A 17,082-nucleotide genomic window follows, 5' to 3' on the forward strand; every position below is an offset into this window, starting at 1 on the left:
AGAGTTAGTTCCCTTACAACCCTTGATCTCTCTCTGTTTCCTCTCCAGGAGAGTTTTAACAGTAGGCTGACCAGGCTACTTGATTTCTTCTTTGCCCCAAGAGTGAGTCTTAACTGAGCTTTGTGGCTCAAGGCCTTCTCAGTTTTATGTTTTACTGGTTGGCGATGAGAAACAGTTCTATTTTCTAACCTGCAAATCCTGGAATTTATGGCCTCTCCAAACTCTCTTTCAATTCTGCTTGCAAAATGGCCATTTCTTCTGTGAGCTTATTTCTTTGTTATTGTGCCTTGTCAGAAACTGCCATTATCAAATACCCAATGCTACCAACACTCTGCTTTCCCGCTCTGCTGAAACCATAAGTTCGTTAGTTACACTCTCTGCCTTCTAGGCTATCATAGGTGATAGTTTTATCAAATGTGTCACTGTTGCATAAACCCCCTTTAATGTCAGTTTCTTGCCACATGCCACTCTTTCCAAAGGCCCAGGGGCATATTTTGTGTTTTATTAGGGTGGCATCTCACTTCTGGTGTCAGTCTCCGAATTGTTCAGCTCTTCTACCATGAAAACCAGCACCCAAACCAAAGAACCAAACCTGTGGCTTACAGTAACAAAGGTTCATTTCTGCTGAGGTGACTCTGGCTGCTGCACGGTTCTTCTTCAGTCCCAGGGTCCAGGCCAAAGGGTAGCCCCTCACGTAGTTATCTGAAAGTACACGGTGGTTTCAGCAATGAATTATAAAACTTCTGCTTGAAAATGTCACATATCAAGTCTGCTTGCAGCTTATTGGCCAAAAGAAGTCTTGTGCCCAGCTTGTTATCAATGCGTCAGGCATGTGTAACACCCCCTCAGGGAAGGGTTGGGGGTAGCAATAAGCATATACCTGGACACCATAGCCAGCATTAATAGACTGGGAGAGGTATTTGTAACACATGCAACCAATGAATGATTAGTTTTTAGAGTATTTAAGGAGCACCTGTAAATCAATAAGAAAAAAGGCAGGAAACCAATAGAGAAAATGGCAAAGGGCAATTCACAGAGGGGAAAGCTTGTAAACATAAGATGCTCTATCTCATTAGTAATCAGAGAAATGCATTGAATCAAGATCCACTCAACGGTCAAAAACTAGAGTTGGGAAATATCAAGTATTGTCTTAAATGTGGGGAGCTCTTTGTGTCCTGTGGGTGAGACTGGAGATGGGGACAGCTATTCTGGAAAGTAACTCAGAAGGAATAAGTGGAATGGCATAGGACAAGTGAAACAATGACAGTATTTTGAACTTGAAAGATCTAGCTTTCTGGGATGATCATCACATCATCTTTCCAGTCCCTCCTCTCTCCTCACTCCCCAGAGTTGGGTGATGAGCAGAATCCCATTCCACCAGACTCTAAGATCTGAGAGAGTGGGACCATGTCTGGTTTGCTCACTACTAAGTCGTCTGTACTGTGTACAGTGCTTAGCACAGGTGGACATAGTATGTGTTTGGTAAGTAAGTGCATGTTTTAAAAAAATGCATGTAAATTTAGTAACTTGCCTCTGCTAGGGCAGGAAGGTGTGGATTTGCCAGTGTGTACTTGTATTGTCTGAGTATATCTTTGGAATCTGCTTTGGGCCCAGTTGTTTCCCTTCCCCACTCTTCCAGTTTATATGTTAAAGCCCCAGTCCCCAATAAAGAGGTAATGTAGGTTAAATAAAGTTGCAAGGGTGGGGCCTTAATCCAATATGGCTGGTGTCCTTATAGCAGAGGAAAAGAAGAGATCTTTCTCCCCTTGCTGGTACAGAGACGAGACCACGTGAGAACAGAGAAGGTGGTAACACTTTGTTCTTGGATTTCCAGCCTCCAGAACTGTGAGAAAGTAAATTCCTATTGTTTAAGCCACCCCGTCTGTGGTATTTTGTCATGGCAGCTAAGCTAATATAGGACCCAATTTGTCATCTGATATAAACCTTGTCAATTGGCTTAATTTGCATTTCTGTGCAGTAACTCATACAAGGGCAGAAAAATATCTGTCTGCTCAGGTCTCACCTATTGATCAATACTTGCACAAGTAGGTGTATATTTTGGGAATCTTTCTATTTGAAGTGGACAGGGACTTTGATAACACAAAGCCTACCAACCAGCCTTAAGTAATAGTTTGAAATGTGTCTTGAACAAGGAACATATCTGAAAGGAGTCATGCACATTTGTGTCTTTCTATAATGCCAGGTTTATTAGGGGAGACCTCCCCAATAGGCCAAGAGAGTCACATGCAGATTACACACAGAGAAGGGAAGCTTCTGTGATAGAAGCAAGCAGAGAAGCATCCGACATGAAGTCCTGGTCAAAGGTGGGTGTTGGTCTCAAGCCAGATGGCTACAGTGGTAGCACGTGTCTGGTAGAGTGGAAGTCTGGCAGGGTTCTGAGTGTGACCTGTGGTACAGCCAAGCTTGAGCATTGGGTGGTCAGAGCTCTGAGTTCTTATAGCCCACAAGGGGCGGAGGTCCCACTCATGTCAGACTCCAGATGGAGTCCTTATCCAGGTGTTTAGACTTGTACTTCTGGTTGTTCCTGGTCCCTCTGAAGGGCATTCCCATTACACTCCATTACCTTAGTCTCTTTTAAAAAAATTAATCCTCACCGAGGATTCCCCCCCCCCCCATTTATCTTCAGATAAAGTGGGAGGGAGGGAGAGAGGGCAAGAGAGAGAGAGAAACATCAACATAAAAGAAACACATTGACTGGTTGCCTCCCACACAACCCCAACCAGGGCCAGGGATGAACCGTAACTGAGGCACGTGCCCCTGACCAGAATCAAACCTGCAACTCATTGTTCCATGGGCCAACACTCTAACTGCTGAGCCAAACTGGCCAGGGCCATTACCTTAGTCTTGACATAGCACTTGACATAACTGTCATGGCTGACAGTAACTCCATATTGGATTGTCAAAGGTGTCCAAAAAGTCTGATATGCTCATGCTCTGTATAAATGGTTAAATAATGTAAAGGTATGTAGTTCTTTCTGAGCTGATAGGAGTTTTCAGATCACCTACTTTTTCTTTCTTTTTTTTTTCCCCCCCATAGGACATTTTTTTCCATTTTTTGTTCAGATAGAGTGGGAGGGAGAGAGAGGAAGAGAGAGAGAGAGAGAAACATCGACATGAATGGGACACATCAAGTGGCTGCCACCCACACGACCAACCAGGGCAGGGGACAAATTGCAACCAAGGAACATGCCCTTAGCGGAAACTGAACCCAGGTCTCTCTGGACCGCAGGCCAACGCTCTAACTGCTGAGCCAGGGCCAGATCACCTACTTCTTGTTGGTTTGAGGCATGGGACAGAAATTGGTTCACCAGGGTAGGAAAACTACGTTCATAATGGGAGAACAGGCCACCCAAGGTACAGGAAGAGAACATAGTATATACTTATCTGGCAGGGGAGATACCATGATCATGAAAGTGGTTTTCCCAGGGTGAGGCTTGTCCATTGCACTCTGGATGTGCTGACCCCTTCGATTTCCCCAAATGTGGGAAACTTGAATGCACAATTTGTGGTAGTGGGGGACTGCGTTCATGCTCTCCCCTAGAAAAAAAAAGAGAGAGAACATAATAGCTTATAGAGCATGTGGTCCTACCCATGGTTAGAAGATAGATGTATTGTCTTTTAAGTGCTTTCATATATATAATTTTAACTGGTCTTCTCAACATCCTAGTAAGGTCATTGGGGCAGGTGGTATTGTCCCTGTACTAGTTAGCTTTTGCTGTGTAACAATCAACTTTGAGTTATTGATTCTTATAGATGGTTCAGCTGACTGACTTTGTTCATCTCAGCTGCATTTGCTTGTGTGAAGTGGAAGTTGGCTTGACTTGGCTGGAGAGACTTTGCTGGGACACTTGGCTCTGGTTGCATGCCTTTCATCTTCAAGGGGCTTGCCCAGGCATGTGCCCTCCATGGTGATGGCAGAAGCTCATGAAAGCAAGTGGAAATGGGCCAGGCCTCTTGGCCTAGATTTGGAACCGATGTGCTTTTATTTCTGTTGACTGAAGTCACATGGCTGAGTCTAGAGTCAGAGTGGGAGAGAATTACCAAGTTACTTGGCAAAAGGTGAGACACCCCATTTTACAAGAATGGAAACAAAGGCTTAGAGATGGAGGGACTTCCTCAAGGTCTACAGCTCCTTGGTGGTCAAGGTGGGATAAAATCCTGTGTCACTCATCTATCTAATGTGTTCTTAAGTTACAAATATTACCCATATGGGAATAGTGGTTTTGTTATAGTTCTGTTACAATGCCTGGAGGCAGTGAGCACTTGAATAAATTCTCTGGAAAATAGATTCAATTTTTTAAAAAGCCTTGGCTGTCAAAATCTGATTTCTTGGTTGAATGAAATGGCTTTGTTGTCCAGATCCTTTGGGTCTAAATTTATTTTATATAAATTTATTTAAGAAATTGATTAAAATTCCCTCTCTATTTTGGTGCTGTGGGTGGTATAATTGGAAGCTTAGAGAGAAAAGACAAATGGCTTTAAACAATTTGCATACCCACCTACAATGTATAGAAGGGTAAAAAATATAGGCTATTTTAGGTAAAATAAGGCTGCATTAGATTCTTTTTTAGGTTTAAGCATCTTCTAACATCAATGCCCACTGGGCTTTTTATCTGTTTATGTTGAAAAACAAGCCCAAAGGGCTTTGGCTGCTTGTCATTCTTCCTTCTTTACAATTTATAGCCCACTGGCTCTAGGAGAAATTTCATACCAAGCACTATCTTTGTCATATGTCACTCAAGATGAATCCCGCTTGTCTTTGTGTGTGTCTCTTGCTGTCAGTGATGGAGATATTGATATGGGCAAGTTTCAGGTTGTTGTCAAATGTTTTTCACTCACTCAGAACCTATTAGGATCTCTACTACAGAGGAGTGTCTTTGGGGATTTGGGTCAATTCTTTGGCACCAAAACATCCTGAGCGCATAGGATCTCACCTGGGCAAGGATTCTATTTATACCTAACGGACATGAGAAAAAAAAGAACTTTTGGAAATTTTGAACTTAAAAGTGAATCTTAATCTTTTTGGGTGTGGACTAGGCTGGGGAAAATGACTAGTGATAATGACATCTGTGACACTCAGGTGTTTTGGGTTGAGGCCCTGGGAAGGAGTGGCTATTATACACAGGGCAATCTGTGGGCAGCAATGACAATTTGTTGGCTGGAACTCTGTGATGCATTGGATAAATTAGTTCTTTTACTCATTAAAGTTCTTAGTTCCAACCATGGCCAATCATCACCATTTGTTTCTAGGGACTTGTGTTTCTACTTGTCCATTTCTATGTGGCTTTTTATTGCCACCACTACTCTCGTAATACTCACCGTGGATATAAATGTATGAAATGGGTGTGTGTGTGTGTGTGGTAGCACAAGCTTGCCAGTTGCCTCTTGAGTTCTGAGTTTTTTCTTATCCTGTCCCCATTTTTGATTCTCTTCCATCTATACCCTCCCATCACCTGGCAGGGGAGTTTTCTGTCTAATCTCTATACTTCCTGTTGGGCTTAATGCTTGGACCATTTTTCTGACAATGACCTTGCCTCCTCCTGACAATAACTCTGGCCATCCGTCTTTATCTCTGCTGCCTTTGGCTGCCTGGGATACCCAGCCCTATCTGACCAGCAGGGGACCTTCCTGACCCAAGGGAGGCATTCTCACTAGACCCTAATGTGCTCAGGTCTGGTGAGGGTTTACTGAACATCTCTGACATTTCCTGTGTCCAGAAGTATTCTCATCCAGAACGTGTAACTCATGCATCTTTGCCAGCATCTTTGTTTTGCATACATGGCCTGTCATATGCACTGATCATGGTCATGTGAGCATCAATTCCAAGGGACTGATCACACTATATTGCAGTTGTGTGTCTTGACCATCAGACATAAGCTACTTCAAGTCAGCAGTTGTAGCTTAATAATAATAATTATAGCTATTATTTACTGAATGCTCTTAATAAACTGATGGTTAATTTTATGTATCAACTTGGCTAGGTCATGACTCTCAGATATTTGGTTAAACATGTCTGAATGTTGCTGGAAATATTTTTTAGATAGGATTAAAATTTAAATCAGTAAACTTTGAGTAAAGCATGTTACTCTCAAGAATGTAGGTGGACCTCACATAATCACTTGAAGGCTATATATATATATATATATAAAGACTGACCTTCTCTGAAGAGGAGGGGATTGTGCCTCCAGACTGCCTTTGGACTCCAGCTACAACATCATCTGTTCTTTGGGTCTCCATCTACTAGCTTATTCTGCAGATTTTGGACTTGCCAGTCCCCACAATCACATGAGCCAATTTCTTGAAATAAATCTCTGTCTTTCTCTTTCTGTGTATACCTATATACACATCCTATTGCTTCTGTGTCTCTGGAGAAGCCTAATATATGGACCAAGCACTGTATCATATGTATATTATCTCATTTAACCCTCACGACAGCCTCTGCAGGTGAGTATTATTATTCCCACTTGATAAGTGAATAAAGTGAGTCACAGAGAAGGTAAGGAACTTGCTCAAGGTCTCAACTAGTAAGTGCCAGAGATGGGACTCAAACTGGAGCTTGCTTCATGCTAAAGTGAATGATCTTAACAGCATGACTACTGCTCCCCTCTGTTGTGGCATCTTTATAGCTTGCCCAGTGCCTGACACCTAGCTGGAGCCTGGGAAATAAATGAATAAATGAAGCCACAGACTTCGTTCTATCTTGTTACTTCTTCCACTTGTGAAAACTACAAATTTTTACAGGTGGTAGATAAGACCTAAGATTTTACAATATCTTATACATACAGATATACAAAATCTTGATCCCCAAAATGTTGTGTCTTCATGTAAACATGAGATAAGAAATCAAATTGGAGAGGTCATGTGTTATAATTCAGCTGTCAGCTGTTAGACAGTATGCTTTATTACTATCATTAGGGCCCTACAGAGGATTTGACTAGTGTCTCCCATCCCGCCAATGGGGATGGTGGACCAGCACTCAACATTCATTCCAGCTTCTTTCTGGAATGTGCCTGCCTTCTTGTGCTGCAGAGTCCAGAAGGCTAAAAGCCACATTGCCTGCCTCCTTTGCAGCTCTGGTTGTGAATATGAGTTGGATTTTTGCCCTCATGGACTGCTCACTGAGATCTAGAAGTGCAGGTGCAGAGAGCCCCTCTTTTTGTGGCTTTGGCTGTTGTTGCCCTCAAGGAAGGTCATGGTGAGGACCGGGCTTTGCTGCAGGAGCATTTCAGGAGCTGTGCTGGCCTCGCAGGAGTGGTGTGAACACCGCAGCAATGTTGGCATCCAGCTCAGCATCCAGCTTTGCTATCTTTGAAGGTGGGAGAACTCAGAATTGCATGTGTGTCCCTTGGTTGGAATAAGAGGAAACAGTATTCCCTGTAGTAAGGATGCCGGTGGATTTTCCAGCCCACATCTCTAATTGCTTCTCTGGGGGCCAGTTTGCTATTTCATTCTGAGGCCCAGATCCATCTTCCAACCCTTCTGACAATTGTATAGCTACCCAGTTCCCGATATGAAATGTTCTGCTTAAAATAGCCAAGGTGGTTTCTGTTGGTGGTAAATGACCCCTGCCCGATGTGGCAGCCTAACAGTGGTAGAAATGTGTGCCTGATTTATTTGTTGGCTAATTAGCAGATTTTCTAATTTTTGCTTCCACGTACAGCTAAAGTTTGTCTGTGGTCATCTGCCAAGCTCACTGGGAAGAGTCGGGAACTGGAGGAAACCCAGGAAGAGAAGTGACCTTAATTTGAAATAAGCATATCAGAGAGAATACCAGATAACGGGCTGGGTCTTTTCTTGGAGTATTTTCCCCGAATCTCATTGTCGTTGATTCCTTCCATTTTGAAATCTTCTCTTCTCTCTGTTTCCCTTTTTATTTCTAAATGTCTATGCATTTTCTTCTTTTAAGCCAGTTACTCTGGAGCTTTCTACCACGTTAATACTTCTATGTAAGCCCCTCGTTGCTTACTTCTGAGTACAAGAAAATTGTCCCTCTGCCAAAATCATGTATTTCATTCTCTCTTGTGTTGTTTCATTCTAGGACAGTGTAAATGTACTTTACCAATTTTACTCTTGCCACTTATGCATGAGCACATAAATAAGAGAAAGATGCAATTTTTCAATGGTTTGTTTTTACTACATGTACACATTTTAATTGGGATGATTTTCTAAATGGGATAGTGTTTTTCTAATGACAGGAAATGGCATGTTGTGTTTATTTTTAACCTGAACTGCTGTAATAATAAAGTTACATTTAGTGCATAACATTTGTAAATATTTAATATCAATGGTTACTTTTTAACCATCAATTTTTGGGCTGATATTAATTATCACCATTATTTATTTAAAGAGCATAGAGATATCTAGGATTTAAGAGAAGTGAAGTGTCATTATAGAAAGTCAAGGGCAAGTTGGCTCCATGAGTTCTGATTACATGTTGAATATGCCAGGAGGTCTACAGACCCGAGGTATCAGACAAGGTAGCATTTCAAGGGATTGACCACCGAACATGTAGCAAGCCACTCATGGTTCATTTGACTTTGTTGAATTTTTACAAAATGAGAGTTTAATGAATTCCAGATGGGGAGATGATTAGTTCTACAATGTTTTAAATCTTCTGTACAGAACATTGGGGAGATGATTAGTTCTACAATGTTTTAAATCTTCTGTACAGAACATGTATAATAGCACTGTATTAGTCAGGGTTTTTTGGAGAAACAGAACCAACAGAATGTGTGTGTGCGTGTGTGTGTGTGTGTGTGTGTGTGTGTGTGTGTATATATATATATATATATATATATATAGAGAGAGAGAGAGAGAGAGAGAGAGAGAGAGAGAGATTTGTTATAAGAAATTGGCTCACATGATTATGGAGGCTGACAAGTTCCAAGATCTGCAGATGGCAAACTGGAGGCCCAGGAGAGCCGGTGGTGGTTTGAGTCAGAAGGCTGGAAAGACACAGAGAAAGCAGATATTTCAGTTTGAGTCTGGAAGCAGGAACAGACTGATGTCCCACCTTGAAGGCAGTTAGACAGGAGGAGTTTCCCTTATTTGAAGGAAGGTCAACCTTTTAGCTCTATTGGGATCTTCAACTGATTAGATGAGACCCACCCACATTAGGAAGGACAATCTGCTTTAGTCAGTCTACCAATTCAAATGTTAATCTCATTCAGTAACACCCTCATTGACACATCCAGAATAATCTGACAAAAGTCTGGTTACCTTGTGGCCCAGTGAAGTTAACACATACAATTAACCATCACCAACCCTGTATATAATTGAGTTCACTAAAGGCTCCCTGATAATGCTGAATTTCTCAATGTTGAAACATTTGGGTGGGTAGGGTAATGTTAGGATGGAGACTCAGAATTCTACCTGCCATGACAACAGCCATCTTGGCTTTGTATCTCTTTCCATTGATGGACACATGTGCTAATTCAGTTTGTTACATTCAGTCCTGGATAAGGTGCTGTGAGGAACACTGGAGAACAGAACCCTGGTTTCAAAAAAATTTCAGTCCTTAGGAGTGACAAGACTAATACACACAACCCCGGCAAATAACAATTTAGTGATAATGAGTGGCAATGAAGCTGTTATGAGAAGGGAGACAGGCCAGGTTTGGTCAGTGGTTCTCATGTATCATGCCTTAATGTCTGGAGACATTTTTGAGTGTCACTGGCAGGTAAGGGTGCTACTGGCAACATTTAAGGATGCTGTTAAACATTCTACAATGCATAGAACATCTCTCTGTAACAGAATTGCCTGGCTCAAAATATCTATAATGCAAGTTGGAGAAATCCTGGTGTAGGCTTTATGGGTGAGGTAAGATTGAATCTACTTTTTCATTTATTTATTCATTCTCATACTTATTTAATAATTATTTAGTGCCCATTATTCTCCAATATCAGTTTTGTCTTGGGAATACAGAGTGGGTAACCAAATTAGTACTGTGGGTATGGGTTTTACAGTTTAAAAGGAAAAAAATGTAGAAAAAAATAAAAACAAACTATAATGATTATTATGATGGGGAATACAGGGTGCCAATGATTATTATGATGGGGAATACAGGGTGCCAAGGGAACACACCACAAAGAGACCTATCTTAGTCAAAAGATTAGGAAAATTCTCCCCAAGGAAAGTATTCTTTAAAATAAAACTGGTCCCATGAATATGATGCAAGTGGGTGTGTATCAGGAGTTGGAGAGGGAGAAGAAGCTGTTTGAGGCAGGTGGAGCTGCCTGTGCACGTTTGGAGGTGAGCGAATGAGTCATGTTAGTGGTCCTGCATGCCGAGGATGCAAAGAGAAGAGCAGAGAGATGAATCTAGAGACGTAGCTGAACCTGTGTCTGGGAGCACCTGGAGTCAAGCCAAGAGTTCAGGTTTCATCCCAAAGACAATGGAAAACATTGAAGACTTTAAAAATTGTGAAGCAATAAAGTGATGGGATCTGGTTGAAGGTTTGGAAAGTTCACTCACACTACAGTGTGGAGGTGAGAGTGGAGGAGAGTAACATGGTGCAAAGGTACCATCAAAGCTGATGGGCTGGGAGAGGCAAGAGAGAATGTTGAACCATAGGATAATAACAATGGGAACAGTAGAAGAAGTCAGACTTGAGAACACTTGAGGAGGTAGAATAAAGGACACCTGATGGAAAGTGAGAGGGAGGAATCAAGGAAGATATCCATGTTTCTGACTGAAACAGCCAGCTATTTGGGGGTGGTATTTTCAGGGTGCACTCTCCTTCAGTAGTATTTGGAATCATATGAATTATAATGTGGAATCACATTGAGTTCACTTTTGGACCCATAAAATTTGAGCTTCCCAAGAGACGTTCAACTAGATATGCGGATTAGCCCAGAAATATCTGGGCTGGAGATAATCACTTGAGTCATGGCTGATGAGAATGTAGAGTAAGGACAGAGGGAAAAATGTGCTAAGAAATGGCAACATTTGAGGACAAATAGAGGGAGAGGAGCTTGAAAAGGCTTGGTGGATGCCAAACCAGAGGGGTGTGGTATTGAATAGGATAAGAAAGAGTAACTTGGAGAAAGAAGGAGTCATTAATGTGTGCTGTCTCACTGATAATGACTCAAACCATCCATGCCTTGGGGAATATGGGGTTCCTGGTGATCTTGAAAGAGCAATCCAAATGGAGCATTGCAAATGGAAGTCAGACTGGAGTGGAGCAAGGAACAGAGGGGAGCACAGAGCATCTACAGAAATGGGTGATGGACGAATTGTAGCAGGGGTGTTTACTCAAGCTATTTAATAATTGGTATGGCATGGGCACTGACCCATCAGAATGGCTGCAGGCTGGTATCATAGCAGAGCATTCTGATTGATACCAGACCTAGACGTAGGTCTGATGAATATATTTTCCAAATTAAAAGGTAGGATAGCTTGTTTGAAACATATAGCCTGGAAAAAAAGTTGACAAACCTGGGACATGTGGTTCTTAAGTCATGGCCCATCCCTGGATGGATAATTCATTGATGCACTTGGTACATTGTATGAAGGAGTGAAAGTCCAAGATAATGTTAAGGTCATTTGAAGGTGAACTCAAATAAGGTAGTCATACCTCTGAAGGCAGATATTTATACCTATAACTTATTTTTGTAGCACTTCTGCAGAAAATTATTGGCTAAAGAGAATAAAATGCACTGAAGAGATGAAGCTTTCTATACATTTTGGATAATGTGTAAGCCTTATCTAGCCAGATACTTCCATTAGCATAAAAAATAATGGTCTTTTTCAACAAGATGACTATCACAAAGAAAAAATATAGACAGTCAAATGATTTATTTCCTCATCCACACTGAGTCTATTCATGGGGAGAGTCACCCCGTGAACTAATAATTTTTGAGGCCACAATAAGCAGCAGGCATTTTTCTTTTCAGGAAATGCCTATTTTTTTTTAAGTGAGTTTCTTTTGGCCTAAAAAGCAGCTAAGTCTATGGCTTTGATATCAAGGAAAAGGCTTCTTTCAATTGCTTTAACCTTTTTCAAAAAGTGATCTGTTGGGATAAATGTTCTCATGCTGAGAATCAAGGCTTTATTCAGTATCTATAGTAAGTAGGCAGAACCCTTTCTTGAAGAGGTTTAAGAAAAATTTAAGATCACAGACTGAGGAAAGGAACTCTTTTGAAAGGACAAATCTAAGAACTATAATTTAGGCGATTAAAAGAGGAAAAAGGAAAAGATAAACTTCACTCTCATGTCAGGTTGTGTATGACTCCAGAACTCGGGGACCAGCACAGAACCTGGAACCCAGGAACCAGCTGAAAGGAAGGGTTCTGGCAACAAAAGGTGAAATTCTTGGAGGCCAGTTCAGGCAGGGAGGTGTGGGCAGGCACAGGAGGGGTCTGGCTGGCAAGGCTCAGTGACCAGGAGGTCTGAGAAGTTGGAGCTGAACTCACATAGTTGAGGCTGCTGTCCAGTTATAGGCATGAGGAACACCCCTCCTCCCTGCATCTCCTCCTCAGTAGTGATGCTCAAGGCAACCCCATCTTCCCTGCACCTCCAGCCCCTTCATGCTTCCTCACCGACTCGGCTTGCCCTGCATTCACAAGGCCTCTTGCTGTCTGTTCCCGTGCAGGTGTATCAGCTCATTCTTTGTCCTGGGCTCATATTCATTTTTCTCATTCTGCCTCTTCTTGGCTTTCATTACCCACCTCTGACTCCCGAACCCTGACCTTGGCCAGGAACGATTCCTAGATTTTTATAATTGCTTCTCACGTGTCAGTATCTTGAAATGGCATTAATGACAAAACCACATTCTGTCCCTTGCAGGTGGCATGTATAGTCCAGAAGGAGTGTCATGAACTCCAAACTGTTTGTAATCTTACAAGGAAGGAATCTCTGTGGGGCTACAGGTGTGCACATTGGTATGGGAGCAGGAAGGTGGGCTGGGGCATGGGCTTTGTGACAGGTCCATACACACATCACATCCAGAGCTGCTTGCTTTCCAGGGCAGAGACTGCTCCCCACTTACTCCCCTACAGGTGGATGGGCCATGGGACTGGCAAGAGGTGTGGGCAGAATTGATAAAACCATCTCATGCCACCATCTCGTCCTCTCTTCCCTGGCTGTGGCCACCTTGCTAGACATGTTCTGGAATGCATATACTGCCACAAGGTGGGGAAGCACTGACCCACACCAGACCCTGTGAACAGGAAAACCTTTAAGGTGTTAGGCCACGCCAGTCATTCTGGGTTTCCTTGTGTGCATCAAGCATCATTTAGCTCCAACTAACCTATTCCTTTTCAAGGTCTTTTTCAGAGTGATCTACACAAGGGAAGTGCATTTTCCCAGGGTTAGACCGATACACACGTTTAGCTCTGTAGTGCTTCTCAGGATTTGGGATTTGGGATTTGGCAATCAGCACGTATGACCAAGATGTCTTTGCCTGTGTGTCCCTGTGGCATGGGCTTCTGAGCCTGTTGAATGGTCAAAATCCTGAGGCAGTGCTGGTAACTACAAAAGCTGAACACAAGGGCAGTTTGTGCTTCTGTGACATCTCTATCTTAGATTTGTGGCAGCCAGCAGTCAGTGTGGCTTGGGCCAGTGTTCTTCGGTGCTAGCTCTCAGGGACCCTCATTTGGTTGCAACTGCCATTTGCCTTCTTCATGAAATGCTATGTTTATATACACACTTTCCAGTATAATGAAAGCAGGTCAGGATGGAGCTTAAGGCAGGTTCTTCTATATAAAGGGGCTGCCTTGGGGACTTGGCTTAAGCAAATACCCTAAAAATGCAGGACATGCTTACGATTCTCCTTGGTGGGACCCAGAACTCAGAGACTCCTATTTTAGATTATACACAGACTGGGGAGAGTAAAACAGCTTTGTATTTGGGGGTTGGCTGCTTAACACGGGGGAGAAAGCAGGGAGGAGTACTTTCTTACCAAAACTGCTTTCTGGTCCAGTCTATCTCTTTGTGGTGTGGCCTTGAACATGATCTCCTGGCTTTGGAGGGTTTCCCTGATGACTCCATGGGGTGGCTGCTCCTGTCCTTACCTTGGTAGCTTCTCCAGAGTTGAGAAGATTCTCTCTGCATTGTTTTCCCATGAAGCTTACAGGTACAGGCACAGTAGCAGGTTTCTTGTTTCTGTTGTAAATGGACCTGAGCTGATTTGGTCATTCACATCTCTTGGGTTCCTTTTGGTGGATTTGAGTAGCAGCTGAAGAAATTTGAGGCAGATGAAAGCCAACTTGTCCTTTGACTTTTTGAACCTTGGTTTTTGTGACAGCAACTCTCAGAACAGCTTTGGCCACACAACAACAGGCCCCAAATACCTGTCAACCTGTTTTGCGAGCTTAATAAAGTCCCAGCTCCTTTTCTCTAAGTGCTTTGACTCCTACTGGGCAGAAAGAACCTGGAGGCAAAGGCCAACACTATGGAAGTAAATGTTGCATCAGACAAACAAAATCCTCCAAGCTCAAGGCCTCATGGGTGGTCTACATCTGTTGTCAGTTATCTTCCCCCAGGGAAAGAGTCGAGAGATGACTGGATACTCGCATCCTCTTTCTGCAAGGGTGTGGACAATTTCTTACATGTTTTAGCCCATCTCTATATATTCTGAACACCTTTAATATCACCTAGAGAGCTCATTTCTTCTAGCAGCCCTCATGATAACTAATAGGTCACTAAGGCACTTATCAGAACCATCTCTGATATTTCATAAGCCGTGTTTGATGGCAACAGAAATGCTTGTGGCAGCCTCCCAGTGTCGGGCTTCCTGAGTAGAACGCCAGTGTCCCCGCGGGCTCTGCTCTCCTGGCGAGGATACTGGCAGCACACTTCACCTCGCATGGCACATATGGAGGTTATGGGTCCATACAGATGGCAACAAGTGAGCAGAGCCTGTGCTTCCAGCTCCCTTTGTCATTGTGGTGACACCAATAGTCAGAGCAGCGGCTGGCGTGTGGGGAAACTGTCCTCTGACCTTACATTCATTATCTCATTTAGTCCTCATGATAACCTGGCGGACTTGTCCTATTAGCCACATCTTTCAGATAAGGAAACTGAGGCACCAAGAAGTTCTCAAGTCCCAAGATCTATAGCTTGTAAAATATTGACCCCCGAGCCTGAGCTCAGAACATCTCTGCAGCCCACTGTGTTGGACACAAAGCAAAAGCAGCCCAGCCAGTGAGAGCTATGTCCAGCATAGCAGACCTCTGGGGCTGGCTGAGGGTGTTCTCGCTCTGGTGGCAGCTGGTCCCAATGACAGGGGGCCAGTGCAGAATGTCCTAGAGTGGGTCTGCCCAGGTGGGAAGTTGAGGGCTGGATTTAGGTAATCTCACAGCTTTCCCAAACCTCCATCCAGGTTTGTCCTCACCATCGTTCCCCAGGTGGGCCCCACCCCTAGCCGGCCATCCAGGAGCCATGGGCAGGGCACTATCCTGAGTTCTGAGAGTTTCCTTGAGTGTGGAGGAGAGCCTGCACCAGCCTCCATGGCCTACCTGGATCGCAGGACGTGGTCTTGTCATGTCCCCTGAGGACTCTCTCCTCCCTGGGTCACCCTTACAGATCCTGAGGAAGTCTTCATTAAAAAAAATTTTTTTTTTCTTTATTGATTTTAGAGAGAGGAAAGGAGAGGAAAAAAGAGAGAGAGATAGAAACATCAATGAGAGAGAATTGATTGGCTGCCTCCTGCATGCCCCCCACTGGGAATCGAGCCCACAACCTGGGCATGTGCCCTGAGCGGGAATCAAACTGGTGACCTCTTGGTGCATGGGTCATTGCTCAACCACTGAACCACACTGGCCGGGCGTAGTCTTCATTTTTCATGGGCTTCACCTTTCTTCTATGCGTCATAGCCATTTGTACCAATGCAATTTACCAATGAATTTGGTGAACTTCAGCTCACTGAAAATTTTCACTTAACTCATCGTTTATAAGTCTGGTACCAGCACATGTGGAGAGAGCCTATTGATTGGGTAGTGTAGCATGGACAGAGGCTGAGCGCCCAGGCTCTCGGGCCAGCAAGGTCCAACTCTGGCTTGGCCACTTCCTGGCTGTTGGACAAGTTATTTGACTTCTCTGTGCTTCTGTTTCTTTATGTAAGGATGGGGATACAGCTGTCCTTGCCTCACAGGGTTATTGGCGTATTAAGCGTGTTCATCTCTGTGAGTACGGAGCTCCCCAGCCAACAATGGAATGGATTGATGGTGAGATCTAAATGCTTATCTTCTGTCTGGAGTTCTTGTTGCTGACCATGTGATTTGCTAGTTTGACACCACAGGCTAACATGGGGAAACTCTTCCTTAAGTTGTAAAGGATTTGGGGAAGGTGAATGGATGGAAAGAGCCCACTGAAAGCGGCCTGAAGAGATGCCTCATCAGGAAGCCCCAAATGCAGCTGTGAATTTTCGAGCCATTGGTGATTGGCTTAGTTCTTGCCATCTTCATTTGAGCTTTACTTCGCTAAGTACTGTTCATCAGTTTTTGAATATCTACGTTAGTAGAGGTTGTTCATTCAAGGCCTGATGCTGAAAGTAAAAGCGAAACGAAGAAGAACGATGGGGCTTTGCAGGTTTTGCTCAACTCATGTCTATTTTCCACCTTTAAAAGCCCTGACTTCACTTTGACAAGAGCCTGTAGAATAATCGTTGCCTTAAATATTTTATATTGCATTCGGATGTGCATTTTTCAAAGATCATTTCCTTGACATTTTCTAAAGGTATATTTCTTAGGAAATAAAATTAATACATTTGGTTGCTGCTCCTACCAATCTTTTTAGAGCTATAAATAAGATAAAGATGCTTTCTGTCATTTGTACTAGAAAATATAAGGATCAGAGGAATATCTTTGGAGGACAGGGCAAAGGATTAATAATACTCCTCAGATGATGCTGAGGCTAGCAGATGCTCTAAGCCGTTTTATCTGATCCTCAAGTGAATTGCTCTTAAGAACGGACAAGAGATATCCTATGGCCAAAGCACAGGCCAGAAACACAGTGCCCCAGGCACACACTTCATTAGGGTCCACTGAATGACAGAATCCGGATTGCCTAGTTTCCCAGTCTATACATGTCGCACAGCCTCCCCACTGTTCGTGTAGATTA

At 43.2% G+C, this 17,082-nt stretch overlaps 1 non-coding gene across 1 annotated transcript; it reads left to right on the forward strand.

Annotated features, from left to right (window-relative positions):
- Window positions 1-3,397: 3,397 nt before the first annotated feature.
- LOC118642961 lies at window positions 3,398-3,561 on the forward strand. The gene has a single exon (XR_004961869.1). It is a non-coding gene; the product is annotated as a U1 spliceosomal RNA (small nuclear RNA).
- The last annotated feature ends 13,521 nt before the right edge of the window (window positions 3,562-17,082 follow it).

The sequence above is a fragment of the Molossus molossus genome, unplaced genomic scaffold (genome assembly GCF_014108415.1).
Source record: "Molossus molossus isolate mMolMol1 unplaced genomic scaffold, mMolMol1.p scaffold_m16_p_3, whole genome shotgun sequence".
In the NCBI taxonomy this organism is placed as follows: domain Eukaryota; kingdom Metazoa; phylum Chordata; class Mammalia; order Chiroptera; family Molossidae; genus Molossus; species Molossus molossus.